This window comes from Dama dama, chromosome 3 (genome assembly GCF_033118175.1).
Source record: "Dama dama isolate Ldn47 chromosome 3, ASM3311817v1, whole genome shotgun sequence".
Taxonomy (NCBI): Eukaryota; Metazoa; Chordata; class Mammalia; order Artiodactyla; family Cervidae; genus Dama; species Dama dama.
Window position 1 is genome coordinate 46,711,856 of NC_083683.1, and position 17,798 is coordinate 46,729,653.

At 39.5% G+C, this 17,798-nt stretch overlaps 1 protein-coding gene and 1 pseudogene across 5 annotated transcripts in view; one reads left to right on the forward strand and one right to left on the reverse strand.

The window, feature by feature from the left end:
• The window catches only part of SPATS2 (spermatogenesis associated serine rich 2), a 168,901-nt gene that overhangs the window by 106,504 nt on the left and 44,599 nt on the right, over positions 1-17,798 (reverse strand). The window lies entirely within an intron of this gene.
• LOC133042909 (large ribosomal subunit protein eL34-like) lies at positions 9,119-9,500 on the forward strand (annotated as a pseudogene).

The window sequence follows — 17,798 nt, forward strand, 5'->3', positions numbered from 1 at the left end:
TTTTTCACTCTTTCCTAGATTGTCATATATATATATATATATATATATATATATATATATATATATATATATATATATTTTAGCAAGCAAGCATTGAGAAGAAAAAAATCAAACATAATCATAATCACTTTGGGAAGAAATTTTAAAGAATAAAATATGTGTTCTACTTTAGATATGATTCTTCGAACACTGAGTAATACATATACCCCCAAGCATATACATACCAGTGTACATATGACAGATACCCAAGTTTGGGTAACTAAAAGGGAAAGAGAAGGTCAGTGTGCAAAAATTTATTTAACCCATAATATGGTTGACTGTGGCTCAGAGGGTAAAGCATCTGCCCGCAATGCGGGAGACCCGGTTCAATCCCTGGGTTGGGAAGATCCCCTGGAGAAGGAAATGGCAACCCACTCCAGTATTCTTGCCTGGAGAATCCCATGGATGGAGGAGCCTGGCAGGCTACAGTCCATGGGGTCGCAAAGAGTTGGAAACGACTAAGCGACTTCACTTTGTGGTTGATTTTAAATCCTAAATGAAATCAATCCTGAATATTCATTGGAAGAATTGATGCTGAAGCTGAAGCTCCAATATTTTGGCTATCTGAAACAAAGAGCCAACTCATTGGAAAAGACCCTGATGCTGGGAAAGACTGAAGGCAAAAGGATAAGAGGGCAGTAGAGGATGAAACGGTTAGACACCATCACTGACTCAATGGATAGGAATCTGAGCAAACTTTGGGAGATGGTGGAGAGAGGAGCCCGGCGTGCTGTAGTCCATGGGGTCACAAAGAGTCGGACAAGACTTAGTAACTGAACAACAACAACAATAAAATGGCTGACTTAAAATATCCTCTTGCTCATACAGCATAAGTTTAGGCCCTGTACAAATTTTGAAATATTAGTAAATAAAGATCACTCTTCCTACAGAGTCCACAACTACCTAATTCTTCCTTTCTCATTCAGAAGTCCCTCAATAAAACTGACTTCAGATGTTAGAAAAACACTAAACTCAATGAACTAAATCACATTAAAGAATGAATATTTGAGAGCCCCTAACTTTTCATAAGATATTAATAAACGATTGTAAAAAGTATAATGCAATATAGTGGGAAAAACTGGTTTCCCCCCCAAATTTTCTTTAAGTACTACATCAAAGGGATGGGGCTATTATACTTACCACTGCATCCCCCGGCACCTAGTACAGTCATATGCACATTAGCAAGCACTCCAAACTCTGCATACATGAATATTTTGTTTTTATTCCCCACATAAGAAACATGTGTTCTATAAGAAACATGTGTTCTAGTTCTGTTCTATCAGTAACGAGCTACATCATCTTTTGGAGAAGGAAATGGCAACCCACTCCAGTATTCTTGCCTAGAGAATCCTGTGGACAGAGGAGGCTGGTGGGCTGCCGTCTATGGGGTCGCACAGAGTCGGACACAACTGAAGCGACCTAGCAGCAGCAGCACATAATCTTTAGTTTCCACTACAGAACGTAAAATGATGTGAGAGGGCGACTGGGATGAGGATTAAATAGTAAGTCTCATGAGGTCAATGATACTGTCATTCACCTCTGTATCCCCATGTCTAACAAAGCGGCTTGGGCACATCCAAATATTTATTGGACCAAGTTTTTTCCAGCTCTCACTCCATCATTCTTTATCATTTTTTTAATTAGTTTTCTAAAGATACAGTATTCTAGTCCAATAAAGCAGTAATTTAAGACTCCTCCTCTACCCTAAGCTCAGTTACCAGAAAAAGACTTTTAAAACTAAAACACTTCTAAAATCTTCTCCACCTCTCCACACAGGTGTTTTGTGTGACTGATACTATTTATTCCCTGGATGTAGCTTTTAAAAATCTAAGATTTGGACAAAGACAAGATGCCAGAAGTAATACAAGTTTCCAGATTCTTCTGAGTTGTTTTTTTTTCCAGTTTGATTTTATTAAAACACTATTAGAAGTACCTGAAATAATCAGGTTAATCCAAGAAGCCAAATATTACTATTATTATTATCTATTCCATAGGCCTATAAATGACTGAGAGATATATCCCTTCATTAAGTTCATATTTTTCACAGCACGCAACCAACTACCATCTACTTAGAGTCCTTTCTGTAGTACTATTATAAAAGGTAACACTTAAAAGGACCGTGGGGAATTCCCTGGTGGCCCAGTGGTTAGTACTCCATGCTTTCACCATTAAGGTTTAATCCTAGTCAGGCAACTAAGATCCTGCAAGCCACACGGCAGGGGCAAAGAAAAATTAAAATTAAAATAAACAAATAAAAGGACTTTGTGCCTTTGGAACACTATTCTTCAAATTAGGTGTAGCCTTCACAAAGTTGATGCATCTCTGCAATCAGGTAGTAATGAGTGTAATAAATTCAAGAACCTCAGCTAGAACAAATTTTTATGATTGACATACTCCCAAATTATTCTAATTACTACAGTCTAATAATAACTTCTGAAATATTAACCTATATCCTCACTAGCAACTTACAGTCTGTACCCTGACAATGAACACTTCTGTTACGTTCATTCAATTGCCTACTAGGTACCAGACATTGTTCTAGCCCAGAGGTCAGCAAACTTTTTCTGTAAAGGGCCAAACAGCAAATATTTTAGGCTTTACAGGCCTTACAGTCTCTGCTGCATTACTCAGCTCCACTGTTGTAGTGTGAAAGCAGCCACAGACACTACACTAATGACTGAGCATGACTTATGTTCTAATTAAACTTCACTTGCAAAAACAGGTAGCAGGGTGTTTTTGGCTTGTGAACCCCTGTTCTATGCCTATGGGGAGACAGCAGTGAAGCGAATTTATAGAAGTTAAAATCGTTTAATTAATTAAAATATACATGTATACAAGCAGCCTAACAGATGCGAGTAAGTCTCTGAAGAAAAATAAAGTGGGGTCATGGGGGTAAAGAGACCTAGGACTTCATTGATAAGATGACATTTGCACCTGACATTGAAAGAAAGAGGAAAAGTCAAGCTATCTCCACAGAAAAAGCATTTCAGTGAGAGGCAACGGCACGTATAAAGGCTCTGAAGAAGGAACAACCTGGCATCTTAGGAAAACAGCAAGGATGTCATTGTGGCTAGAGGGACATGAGCAGAGGAGAAGTCACAGGAAATTAGGCCAGAGATAAACTGAGGCAAGGTTCTGTATCATCTTTTAAGGCCACTGTGAGAACTTAGTTTTTTTGGTTTGCTTGATTTTAATTAATTGATTGATTGATTTGGCTGTGTTGGGTCTCAGTTGTGGCACAGACTCTCTGGTTGTGCTGCACAGACTCAGTTGCTCTGTGGGATGTGGGACCTCAGTTCCCTGACCAAGGCTCGAACCTGTGTCTTCTGCATTGCAGGGCAGATTCTTAATCACTGGGCCACCAGAGAAGTCCTATAACTTTGTTTTTGACTCTGAGATGGAAAGCCTCTAAAAAATTTTGAGCAAGGAGGGACAACCCAACTTGACTTTCTTTTCAGAGGATCATTCTGGATGTCTATTTAGAACAGACTATACAGAGATAAGGAAAAAGGCAGAGAAATCAGTCAGAAGACTAATGCAATAATCCAGGAAAAAGAGAATGGCAATCTGAATCTTGGTGGTAGCAGCAGAAATGGTATTGAAATGGTATTGATCAGATTCAGTATGTGTTTTGAAGGCAAAACTAACAGATTAGATGTGAAATGTTACAGTGAGAAAAGCATCAACTAGGTTTAAGGATCAAGTAACCGGAAGGAGTCTCTGTTTCCTGATATGGGGACGACTGTGGGAAAAATCTTGGGGGAAGCATATTAAGTTCAAGATGCATATCAGACACTCACACACAGAGATGTTAAGCAGGCAATGAGATAGACAAGTTTGGAGTTAATACACTTTTACATTATGATTGTCCCCAGTACATTTGATCTCTCCAACTGGGTGATAAAATCCTTAAGAACAAAACCACCTCACTTTCACTTTCAGTACAGTTCAGTTCAGTTCAGTCGCTCAGTCGTGTCCGACTCTTTGCAACCACATGAATCGCAGCATGCCAGGCCTCCCTGTCCATCACCAACTCCCGGAGTTTACTCAAACTCATGCCCATCGAGTCAGTGATGCCATCCAGCCATCTCATCCTCTGTCGTCCCCTTCTCCTCCTGCCCCCAATCCTTCCCAGCATCAGGGTCTTTTCCAATGAGTCAACTCTTCGCATGAGGTGGCCAAAGTATTGGAGTTTCAGCTTCAGAATTAGTCTTTCCAATGAACACCCAGGACTGATCTCCTTTAGGATGGACTGGCTGGATCTTCTTGCAGTCCAAGGGACTCTCAAGAGTCTTCTCCAAGCCACAGTCATCAAGACAGTATGGTACTGGCACAAAGACAGAAATATAGATCAATGGAACAGAATAGAAAGCCCAGAGATAAATCCACGAACCTATGGACACCTTATCTTAAGGAGGCAAGGATATACAATGGAAAAAAGACAACCTCTTTAACAAGTGGTGCTGGGAAAACTGGTCAACCACTTGTGAAAGAATGAAACTAGAACACTTTCTAACACCATACACAAAAATAAACTCAAAATGGATTAAAGATCTAAATGTAAGACCAGAAACTATAAAACTCCTAGAGGAGAACATAGGCAAAACACTCTCCGACATAAATCAAAGCAAGATCCTCTATGACCCACCTCCCAGAATATTGGAAATAAAAGCAAAAATAAACAAATGGGACCTAATGAAACTTAAAAGCTTTTGCACTACAAAGGAAACTATAAGTAAGGTGAAAAGACAGCCCTCAGATTGGGAGAAAATAATAGCAAATGAAGAAACAGACAAAGGATTAATCTCAAAAATATACAAGCAACTCCTGCAGCTCAATTCCAGAAAAATAAATGACCCAATCAAAAAATGGGCCAAAGAACTAAACAGACATTTCTCCAAAGAAGACATACAGATGGCTAACAAACACATGAAAAGATGCTCAACATCACTCATTATTAGAGAAATGCAAATCAAAACCACAATGAGGTACCATTACACACCAGTCAGGATGGCTGCTATCCAAAAGTCTACAAGCAATAAATGCTGGAGAGGGTGTGGAGAAAAGGGAACCCTCTTACACTGTTGGTGGGAATGCAAACTAGTACAGCCGCTATGGAAAACAGTGTGGAGATTTCTTAAAAAACTGGAAATAGAACTGCCATATGACCCAGCAATCCCACTTCTGGGCATACACACTGAGGAAACCAGATCTGAAAGAGACACGTGCACCCCAATGTTCATCGCAGCACTGTTTATAATAGCCAGGACATGGAAGCAACCTAGATGCCCATCAGCAGATGAATGGATAAGGAAGCTGTGGTACATATACACCATGGAATATTACTCAGCCATTAAAAAGAATTCATTTGAACCAGTCCTAATGAGATGGATGAAGCTGGAGCCCCTTATACAGAGTGAAGTAAGCCAGAAAGATAAAGAACATTACAGCATACTGACACATGTATATGGAATTTAGAAAGGTGATAACGATAACCCTATATGCAGAACAGAAAAAGAGACACAGAAATACAGAACAGACTTTTGAACTTTGTGGGAGAATGTGAGGGTGGGATATTTCAAAAGAACAGCATGTATACTATCTATGGTGAAACAGATCACCAGCCCAGGTGGGATGCACGAGACAAGTGCTCCGGCCTGGTGCACTGGGAAGACCCAGAGGAATCGGGTGGAGAGGGAGGTGGGAGGGGGGATCGGGATTGGGAATACATGTAAATCCATGGCTGATTCATATCAATGTATGACAAAACCCACTGGAAAAAAAAATAATAATAATAAAAAAAAAACAAAACAAAAACAAAACAAAACAAAAAAGAGTCTTCTCCAACACCGTAGTTCAAGAGTCTTCTCCCCACCGTAGCATCAATTTTTCGGCGCTCAGCTTTCCTCACAGTCCAACTCTCACATCCATACATAACCATGTAAATAGGGGTGCTGGGGGGTGACAGACAGCGGCTATAATATAACTGACAGCTGACAAAGGAATATATAGAAATCAAACAAAGCTGACAAAAACTAGAAATATCAAGCATTCCAAGATTATACTCATCCCTTAGTAACCACTCAGAGAACTGGTTCCAGACCCCTGCAGATACAAAAACCCTCAGATGTTCAAGTCCTTTATATAAAATGTCACAGTATATGCATACAACCCACACATCCTCCTGGATACTTTAAATCATCTCTAGATTACTACTTATATTAATAATATCTAATATAATTAAAACACACTATAGATAGTTGTAAATGCTATGTAATCAGTTGTCAGTCGGTGGCAAATTCAAGTTACACTTTTCAGAACCTTCTGGAATCTTTTTTTTCAATCTATTAGTTGGTTGAAACTGTCCATGCAGAACCTGAAGATGAGGAAAGCCAACTACATTTACTCTATGAACAAACAGCTATACAAATATGTAAGTCAGTAATTCCTAAACGTATATGTTATAGCATAAAATATTTCTAATTATCTTTAGCTACACTTAACATTATTTTTAAATGACATATTTAAAAAGGATTGCTACTAAAAATGGAAGAAATGATATATAAAAGAGTAAACATAAATTATTAGAAAATTTTATGTGCTATTCTCACAGGATTTGTTAGGCGGCAAATGAAATTACATAAATGAAAATCATTTAATAAACACTGACTTGGGACTCACCCTGTGCTGGAAATAAATGGTAGAGATAAGAAAAAGCAAGCCATAATTCAAGCTCAAGCTTCTTCTTGAGAGAGAAAAATATAAACTATCATGATACAATGTGATCAGTGGAATGAAAATAGACTTCAGATCAAGACATCTGGATCTGAATTTTACCACCATTCCTGGCTTAGAGTTTGAGCTGCTAACTATGCTTAGCTTGCTGACCATTCAAAAACAGGCAGCAGGCCAGACCTGTGAGCAGCAGTTTGCCAACATCTGGTATATAGGAATACCGGGAACAAAGACAGTGATCAGAATAGATGATTCTATGCCCTGTTCCCCTGGCTAAGATAAGGTTTGGAAGTTGAAGAGGCAAACATGTCACTGGACATTAACTTTCCTCCCTATTCTCTTTGCCTGGCTAATTCTCACTCTCCTTTCAGGTCTTAGATCATATGTCACTAATTCCAGCACCTATATCCTTCCCCTCCCTACCTCAATCTGAGACTGATCAATGCTTTTTCCACAGGCTTCCAAGAAGCCTTCACTACTTCTATCAGAGCATTCCCATTAAACTGTAACCTCTGTTCGTAGTAACTGTCTTTCCTGCTAGACTGTAAACCCAGGTAAGGAGGAACCTGTCTATCTGCTCCACACGATCTCCCAAGTACCTAGTTCAGTGCCTGGCACATGGATGATGCTAGGAAATACCCATTGAAATGAACGAATCTAGCAATAGTCGAGTCTCCCATTCAGCAACAGCTTTTTCAAGAACCTGTCAGGAGACAGATCCTTGGGCAGGTTCTCACCTTCCAAACCGTACTTTCGTCTCCCCTCCCAGCACCCAGGTCAAACTCTTTCTCTCTTCTAACTCCTCTGTTTCCTTAGTCAGATTAAAGGAACTGAAAGCTAATTCTGCCTGAAACCTTGCTCCCTTCCCTTTCCAACTCTAAAGTCCCACTTCCTTACTGTAATTGTGCTGTCATGTCCCCATCAAGCAAGCAATGGCATCATTTACCAGTTTCCAGGATATTTAAGGGTAGGGTACTGAAAACATCCAAATATTCGACTTTTCAGTAAGAAAGGGGAGAAAATAGAAGCAGGAAAGGTAAACAACAGGAACAGAACAAGGAAGTCTAGTTATTAAAGAGCTGGATTAACAGCTCTTTTTACTGTACACCACTTCGGCCCTAAGAGAAGAAGGCGAGTAACAGCTGCAGCTCTGCTGGAGGCACTGTGAGGCACGCCCCCAGCCTCTACACCTGCACCAGCAGCAAAGGACACCTTTGCTCCGCAGCTTCTTCCCATACCGCTACTCTGCATCTGCTTATCCTACAATTTGCTTTGAAACATCAAGACTAATCTCATGATCTCTAACCCTCCTTTATATCACTCACTGCAAGAATTCCAGAACTCTGGAGCCATCCTAAATCCTCCACTCACATCCTCATATGGCTAAGTACATCCCCTTTCATGAACTCCCCCCTCTCCTACTCATCCCTCAATTCCTGAAATCTTTTCATCATATCCTTTGCAACTTATCAACAAAATCTCCTATTATTTTGACCTCTTGTCTGAATGATCCCATCACCTTTTTGCTCAAGAGGAAATCTAATAGCTGAGGCCACTGCTCTCTCTACAGTCTGATCTGTGGCTATTTTCTCTCCCACACCCCTGACACTATGTACCTGGAGGGGGTGGGGGTAAGGGGAGGAGTAGGAGGAGGTACTCACCATGTACCTTGTTTCTGTTTCCAGATTATTTCCCTCTATCCCTTCCCAAAAAAGCCCTCTCTCAGACCATACCTCCACCTCCCCACCCCTTTGTTATATTCATCTAGATAAGGTGGGTCACTTCTCAAGCCTCAAAGCTTTTAGTTCCTACCTCACCGGCCTGTCATAATTCCAGGTGATTTCAAATGTTCATCTAGATGACAGCTATGATACTCTGACCTCAGTTCCCTGATCTCTTGCATGCAATGATCTTGTCCTTTATGCTACTTTAGCCACTCACTTCCTCTGTCAACATACTAGAACTTGTCAGTATGATTAACTCTAGTCCTTCCATGCTCTCCACTTCATCTGCATCCCTCTCCAATCACCACTTCCTATCTTTGCAATTGCTCCTTCTAGCACCCCAACTACAACAATATTTTGACCTCAACAGAACTTACAAGCAATTGATCCTACCCTGCTCCTGTCCTCATTTCTGACGTTAGCTTAGAGCTCAAGGTCCATCATTACAATCAGTCCCTTTCATGCGCCTCAAGACTCCTGCACCCTCCCACACTTCATCATACTTGCCTGGGAAAACACCTACCCTTGTTAAATACAACTCCCTGTCAAACAGGACATTTAAGAGCAAACTGGAGTCAAACCTGACTTTTGAACTTACAAGAGCTTTCTTTTTCCTCTTCAAGGGACGATATCTAGACGCATTCAGGATGGTCCGGCATTTGATGTTCTGTCTTAGACTGTCCTGCAATATGGCCTCTAATAAAACTAGGCTGACCAAACTCCAGGTAATAGAATTGTTTACCTTCAAACCAAGAAGGCTGGGAAAGCAGCAAAATCCAAATGTGGAGTGTGCCCAGGCCAACTGTAAGGAGCTTGTGCTGTGGGACCTAAAGTTCTTACAAGGTTGTCTAAAACAAAAAAATGGGTCAGCAGGGCTTATCATGGTTCCCTGTGAGCTAAAGGTGTCTGTGGCAAGATCAAGCATATTTTTCTTACTAAAGAGCAGAAAATCGTTTGGAAGTGTTAAAGGCACAAACACAGGGTAGAAAACTAAATTTTTAAATGAGGTTTTTTTGAGTAATAAAAAAAAAGCAGGAGGGGGGATCGGGATTGGGAATACATGTAAATCCATGGCTGATTCATATCAATGTATGACAAAACCCACTGGGAAAAAAAAATAATAATAATAAAAATTAAAAAAGAAAAAAAAAAAAAAAAGCAAAAGCAAAAAGAGAGAGAGAAACAATTGGAAATTTGAAAACAGACAGATATTTGATATTAAGGAGTTGTTAAATGTTTTGATGTGGTAATGGTTATTCTTTGGTAACTGTACATATCTTCTAGAGATACAATATGAGATATTTATGCATAAAATATGATATCTGCGACAGCTTCAAAATAAGGGTGGAAGTGGGTAAGACTACAGATAAAGCAAGATTGGCCATGAGTTAATATTCGTTGAGCTGTGTAACGAATGCATGAGGGTTCTCTTTCTTTTGCATATTTAAAACTTTCCCTAATAACATGATAAAAAATACAACCATTTCTCAACTCTATGCCTGTACCACGCAACTAATCATGGCTTTGAAAAGAAATAAATGAAAACACACACACACACACATCTATACAAGACAGTCTCACTTAAAATTCACACTCACTAACTTCAAGTGGCCTGGGAGCTCAGCAGGACAATCCTACAACTTTTGTCTTGAATATTCATTCTCCCACACCTCCCTACAGGTCTATTTCATGTTCCTTCCTCCTCAAGACATTAACACCTCTCCATCCTCACTCCCAGCTGCTGCCCTTCCTTCCATTTTCTCAGTGAAACAGGAAGCAATCTCCATCACTACCAGCATCCGTTTCCATCTGCCTTATCTTCCCTCCTGTGATTTTCTGAGGATGAACTGACTGCTCCTGTCTAAAGTCAATGCCTCCACTTGGATACCAGATCCCAAACCCTTCTGCCCTGGCATTCCTCATTTTCACTTCTGTATCACCACCGACGTTTCCCTCCCTACTAGATCATCTCTATCGACAGTGTATTAACACATTCTTACTTCTCCCATTTTTAGGTTTAATTGAGGTATAACTGACAGATAATATTATCTTAGTTTCAGGTGTACAATTACTTTTCCCATTTTAAAAGACAACTCTTATCTGCAGTTTCCCCTCCAGCTATGTATCCTTTTCTCTGTTTTCCATGACAGCAAAACTCCTAGAAGAAGAAAGAACAGTGTCTGGCACATGTACCCCATATTTCACTGATGCTAAGATGCCTTTTTTTTTCTTCCTACTTTAACATCTCTGAGATCCAGACACAATTCATGACAGAACTGTTACTTGTTTCTTCTAAGCACCTATGATACTACCAACCTGAAACAATCTCTAATTAAAAATCTCTGCTTGAGTTTTTGGTACCATATAGGTAGTGTGAATACAATCTGAAAACCAGTTCAAATTCCAAAGAAACTTTGTACCCATCCTACACAACACCAAAGTTGGGACATGCAAGCTGCCTTACTGTCCTTTTCTGTCTGGTGGGCTTCTAATTTACACTCTCATGTAGCTCCCCAGCTTTATGCAGGGCCTCTTACAGATTACCCAACTTGGGTCTAGTTCTCTTTTTTAGCAGTCTATAAAATAATGATGAATTTTACAACTGATGGTACCAAAATTGCAATACAAGTATATTATTTAGAGAGGTGGAGGCAAATACCAAAAAGTATTAACTATTGATAAAAAAAATTACCAGAAAAAAAGGACTTCCCTGGTGGTTCAGTGACTAAGACTTCACCTTCCACTACAGGGGGCACAGATTCAAGCCGTGGTCAGGGAACTAATATCCCGCCATGCCTCGTGGCGTGGCCAAAATAGAAATAAAAAATTTTTTAATGTTAAAAAAAAAACTAAAAGTAACTCTGAAGACAGGGAAAGAAAAGGGAAAGGTGCTTTATCCTTTTTAAACAAACTACAGAACTATTTGATTCTACAAACTATGTGTACATGTAACTGATAAAAATGAACCCTAAAATTTCTTGGGTTCCAAAATGACTGCAGATGGTGGCTGCAGTCATGAAATTAAGAGATGCCTGTTCCTTGAAAGAAAAGCCATGACAAACCTAGACAGCATATTAAAAAGCAGAGACCTTACTTTGACAACAAAGGTCCGTCTATTCAAAGCTATGGTTTTTCCACTAGTCATGTACGGATGTGAGAGTTGGACCATAAAGAAAGCTGAGCACCGAAGAATTAATGCTTTTGAACTGTGGTGTTGGAGAAGACTCTTGAGAGTCCCTTGGACTGCAAGGAGATCAAACCCGTCAATCCTAAAGGAAATCAGCCCTGAATATTCATTGGAAGGACAGACGCTAAAGCTGAAGCTCCAATACTTTGGCCACCTGATTCAAAGAGCTTACTCACTGGAAAAGACTTTGATGCTGGGAAAGATTGAGGGCAGAAGAAGGGGACAACAGAGGATGAGATGTTTGGATGGCATCACTGACTCAATGGACATGAGTTTGAGCAAACTCTGGGAGTTGGTGATGGACAGGGAAGCCTGGCGTGCTGCAGTCCATGGGATCGCAAAGAGTCAGGGCACTGAGCAACTGAACTGAACTGACTGAAAACCTAAATAAAAGAAAAAAATGATCTTTGAGAAAAAACAGAAGAGGAAGGAAAATGTATGTGGACATGGGGAAAATGCAGGAGTGAGAAGGCAGGAATCTATTACATCTATCTGGCAAGGGCCGAATAAAGAAGGACAAAAATGAAAGGAAGAAAAATCTAATACAGTTTTGCAAGGACTAGAGACAAAGCATGCTGAACTGCCTGAGACAGAACAAGCCAAAATCATCAGGTTGTTTTAACTGTAATTGTAAGGAATAGTACAGAAACAACCGTCTCAACCAAGTTCCACATTACCTATGTACATCTCCACTTGAAAACTCAAATGGAACAAGTCCCTAATAAAAGAACTGCTTAAATCATTTTCTAAAAAACAAGAGGGGGTAGGTTTTGTACATTTAAAGTGTTAAGAGTGTGTGAGGGAGGGAAAAAGAATATACATAATCCAGCTAAATCTACCAAAAATTAATAAAATTATCCAGATTTCCCATGTTAAAAAAAATTAACTTGTCTCAATTGAATTTATCTACTCCCTTACAGAGTCGGATACGACTGAAGCGACTTAGCAGCAGCAGCAGCAGCAGAGTACCTACTTCTTAGTTCTTGGAGTGCCTACTCCAGTGCACACTCAGTTGCTCAGTTGTGTCCCAACTCTTCAACCCTATGAACTGTAATTCTCACTCCTCTGTCCATGGGATTCTCCAGGCAAGAATACTGGAGTGGGTTGCCATTTCCTCCTCGAGGGGATCTTCCCAACCCAGGGATCAACCTGAATCTCATGCGTCTCCTGCACTGGCAGGTGGATTCTTTACCACTCAGTCACCTGGGAAGCCCATCTACTCTAGGCAGTCCCCCAAATAAGAAACTTGGGAAATGATGCTAGATTATTTCCTGTCTTCCCCTACCTTAATCCAGTCATTATAGTAATCAAATATATTTCTAAATTCCCTTGAATTTATCCTCTCCATTCCAGATAACTTCTATCAGGGCTTGATCTCTTTTCTATATTATAGCAATAGTTTTATAATGTTTCAACTATCCTCCACATAATTGCTGAAAGGATCCTTCTAGATTGAATGTAAGCCTGCTCATGTCACTCTCCTGCTTAAAACCTCCCAAGGAGTCTAAAATGAAAGCTACTCAGCATTGCAAATATAACTCTTTATTAAATGACCCTACTCTGACCTCCATCCTTATTTAAAACTATTTTTCTCACTCATTCATTCATTCAGTCACCAAATATTTACTGAGCACCTTCAACATGCCAGATTCTATTCCAGGTACTGGGAAATACTCCAGTGAACAAAATAAAATGTCCTATCCTCTCAAAGCTTACACTCTAATGGAGGAAAATTACTCAGTGAATATATCCATCCATTTAACAAAATTTTTTGTGTATCTACCTGTATAAGCACTCTTGTCACTGCTGGAAATACAGTGATGAGCAAGGCAAAGTCCCTACCCTCAGACAGTTTCTGTATGAAAAACCTGATGAAACCTTAAAAAAAAAAAAGTACTAGATTAAGTGGAATTAAGAAGGTTGCAGAATACACGAACAATATACAAAATCAATTGTATTTCTTTTGTTTTTGTTGTTGTTACTGTTTAGTTGCTAAGTCATGTCTGGACTTAGTCACTAAACAACCCCATGGACACTCCTCTGTCCATGGAATTTCCCAGGCAAGAATAGTGGAGTGGGTTGCCATTTACTTCTCCAGGGACTCTTTCTAACCCAAGAATCAAACTTGGCGTCTCCTGCTTGGCACATGGATTCTTCAACACTGAGCCACCTGGAAGCCCAATATTGCTTATACTTTGAGAAATACAGCACAAATGAACTTATTCATAAAACAGAAATAGTCAACAGATATAGAAAACAAACTGATAGTTACGGGGCGGGGGGAGGAGGGATAAATTAGGAGATTGGGATTGACATATACACTATTATATATAACACAGATTACTAATAAGGACTGACTTACTGGATAGCACATGGCACTCTACTTAACCCTCTGCAATGACCTATATGGGAAAAGCAGCTAAAGAAAAGTAGACATACGTACATGTATAACTGATTCACTCTGCTGTACCCCTGAAACTGACACAACACTGTAAATCAACTCTACACCAATAAAAACTTACCAAAATGTACTCAACAGTGGAAAAAAAAAGGATAAATCTGACAAAAGGTGTGAAAGATTTGTACACTGAAAACTAAACAGCATTTGAGAGAAATTAAAGACTTAAATAAATGGATATATATACATATCTGTTATTAGACTGGAAGACTTGATATTAGAATATCAGTTCTCCCCAAGTTGATTTTTTAATATAGTTAATGTAATCTCAACTCAAATCCCAGCAGACAATTTTGTAGAAACTGACAAGCTAGTTCTAAAATTCATATGAAGATACCGAGGCACTAGAACGCCCAAAACAACTTTGAAAAAGAAGTCAGAGGGTAAACACTACCTGATTTCAAGATGTGTTATAAGGTTATACTAATCAAGACAACATGGTCCTCGCACAAAGATTAATGGAACAGAACAGAAGGTCCAGAAACATTCCCACACATAATAGAGACAACTGATTTTTTTTTTTTTTCCAAGAGGCCAGGAATTACTTTAATATTTTTTTTAAAAAAGTTTTAAATGGTAACACAACCAAAAGTTGGTACATCACAGAAACAGAGGGCTTTGCAGGCAACACTGACTGGGAAGAGCAAAACACTTGGTTGGTGAAAAAAAAGGAAACTAAACTATATACAATAGTAGCTAAAGGGTAATATTGAAGAGACAACTGATTTTTGACAAAGATAAAAAGCAGTTTAGTCTTCCAACAAACAGTACTGAAAAACTGGATATCCATATGCAAAAAATGAACTTTCATCCATACTTTGGTATCATATACAGAAGTTAATTCGAAATAGATTGCAGGTATAAATGTAAAACCTAAAAACTATTAAGTTTTTTTAGAAGAAATCAGAAGTAAAAAAAATTCATAACTTCATAACTTTTTTCAAAGATTTCTCAGACATATCACCAAAAAGCATGAAACTTTTGTTCTTTGAAAAGACAAGGCACAGATTAAGAGAAAATATTTACAAATCATATATCTAATGAAGGACTTGTATCCAGAATAAAGAACTCTCAACTCAACAATTAGCAAATGAACAACTCAATATTTTAAACGGGAGTTAGATTTTAAAACACTTCACCAGAGGCGAGCATGAAAAGTTGTTCAACTTTCTCAGTCACTAGGGAAAGGCATATTAAAACCTCAGTTATCACTACACAACCATTAGAAAGGCTGAAGTTTTTAAAAATTAAAAGACCACATCAAGTCTTGCCTAGAATGTAAAGCAACTGGGACTCCTCATAGAGGTGTAAAAATGGCACAACCACTTTGGAAAGCACTTTGGCAGTTTCTTTAAAAGTGAAAGTAATTAAAGCATTTGTTCGACCCAGTCATTCCACTCCTAGGTACTCATCCAAGAGAAAATAAAATACATGTCCATACAAAGACATGCACACAAATCAGCAGTTTTATTTGTAGTGGTGAAAAACTGCTAACAATTCAAAAGTCCATTCAGTTCAACTCAGTCGCTCAGTCATGTCTGACTCTTTGCGACCCCATGGACTGCAGCATGCCAAGGCTTCCCTGTCCATCACCAACTCCCTGAGTTTACTTAAACTCATGTCCACTGAGTCGGTGATGCCATCCAAACATCTCATTCCTCTCTTGTCCCCTTCTCCTCCCACCTTCAATCCTTCCATGCATCAGGGTCTTTTCAAATGAGTCAATTCTTCACATCAGGTGGCCAAAGTATTAGAGTTTCAACTTTGGCATCAGTCCTTCCAATGAATATTCAGGGCTGATTTCCTTTAGGATTGACTGGTTGGATCTCCTTGCTGTCCAAGGAACTCTCGAGAGTCTTCTCCAACTCCACAGTTCAAAAGCATCAATTCTTTGGCGCTCAAGCTTTCTTTATAGTCCAACTTTCTCATCCATACATGACTACTGGAGAAAGCATAGCTTTAACTAGACAGACCTTTGTTGGCCATTACTGAATGCATAAAAAAAATTTAATACACACTATCCATCCATAAACATGGGTTAATCTCAAAATAATTACACTGAGTGAAAAAAGCCAGACGTCCAACACAAAAAATTATATACAGTATGATATACACAGTATGTATACACAGTATGATTCCACTTATATAAAACAGAAAATACAAACCAATTTAGTGATAGAAAGTAGATTAATGGTTACCTGGGGTAGAGGGAAGGAAGTAGAGGAGGAAGGGCATGACAAAGGAAACAAGAAAACATTGGGAGCTAATGGACAGTTTATATGTCACACTTCTCAAGCTGTCCATTTTAAACACATATAGTTTATTCTATGTCTGCCTGCACAGTTCAACCCCTGGTCTGAGGCATCTCAGAGCAGCAACTAAGCCTATGTGATGCAACTACTGAAGCCCTCACACCCTAGAGCCTGTGCTCCACAAGAAGCAACCACAACAAGAAGCCCTCACACAACAATGAAGAGCAGCCGCAGCTTGCTACAACTAGAGAAAGCTCGCACACAGCAACGAAGACCCAGCACAGCCAAAAATAAATAGTGGAAGAGAATGTCGCTCAGTCGTGTGCGACTCTTTGCAACCCCATGGACTATAGCCCATGAGATGCTCCAGGCCAGAATACTGGAGCAGGTAGCTGTTCCCTCTCCAAGGGATCTTCCCAACTCAGGGATCAAACCTGGGTCTCCCGCATTGCAGGTGGATTCTTTACCAACTGAGCCACTAGGGAAGCACAATAAAATTAAGGATTGGTATGAGGAAGGAACTCTTATACACTATTAAAGGGTACACACATTGGAACAGCCTCTTTGGAAAGCAAAATAACTAAAGAGCAATAAAAAACAGGTTGGGGAGAGCCACAGATTAGGAGAATATTTGCAATGCATATTGACAAAGGATCTGTATCCCAATTAAGAATACCTATAACTCAATCTAAAACAAAACCAAACAAATGAATAGAAAAATAAGACATGGTAATGAACAAACAATTCACAACAGAGGAAAAATTAAATGACAATAAATGAAATAAAATATGCACAAACTCTGGACTTCCCTGGTGGTCTAGTGGTTAAGACTCCCGGCTCGCAACACAGGTGGTCTGGGTTCAATCCCTGGTTGGGGAACTAGATCCTACACGCCCCAACTAAGAATCTGCAGGCTGCAACTAAAGATCCCACATGCTGCAATGACAATGGAAGATCTTGCATGCCACAACTAAGATCAAGCACAGCCAAACAAATAAATATTTAAAAAAGATTCTCAAACTCACTAACAATTGAGAGACTACAATTTTAAATATAAAATAGTATGACACACAACATCAGCAAAAGTTGTAAAGAACCAATAAAATTATGGATTGGCATGAGGAAGGAATTCTTATACGCTAGTAAAGGGCACATACATTAAAACAACCTATTTGGTGGCTCAGAGGTTAAAGCGTCTGCCTGCAATGTGGGAGACCCAGGTTTGATCCCTGGGTCGGGAAGATCCCCCAGAGAAGGAAATGGCAACCCACTCGAGTATTCTTGCCTCGAGAATCCCATGGACGGAGGAGTCTGGTAGGCTACAGTCCACAGGGTCGCAAAGAGTTGGACACGACTGAGCGACTTCACTTTTTTTTTCACTTTTTGGAAAGCAAAATTTGATG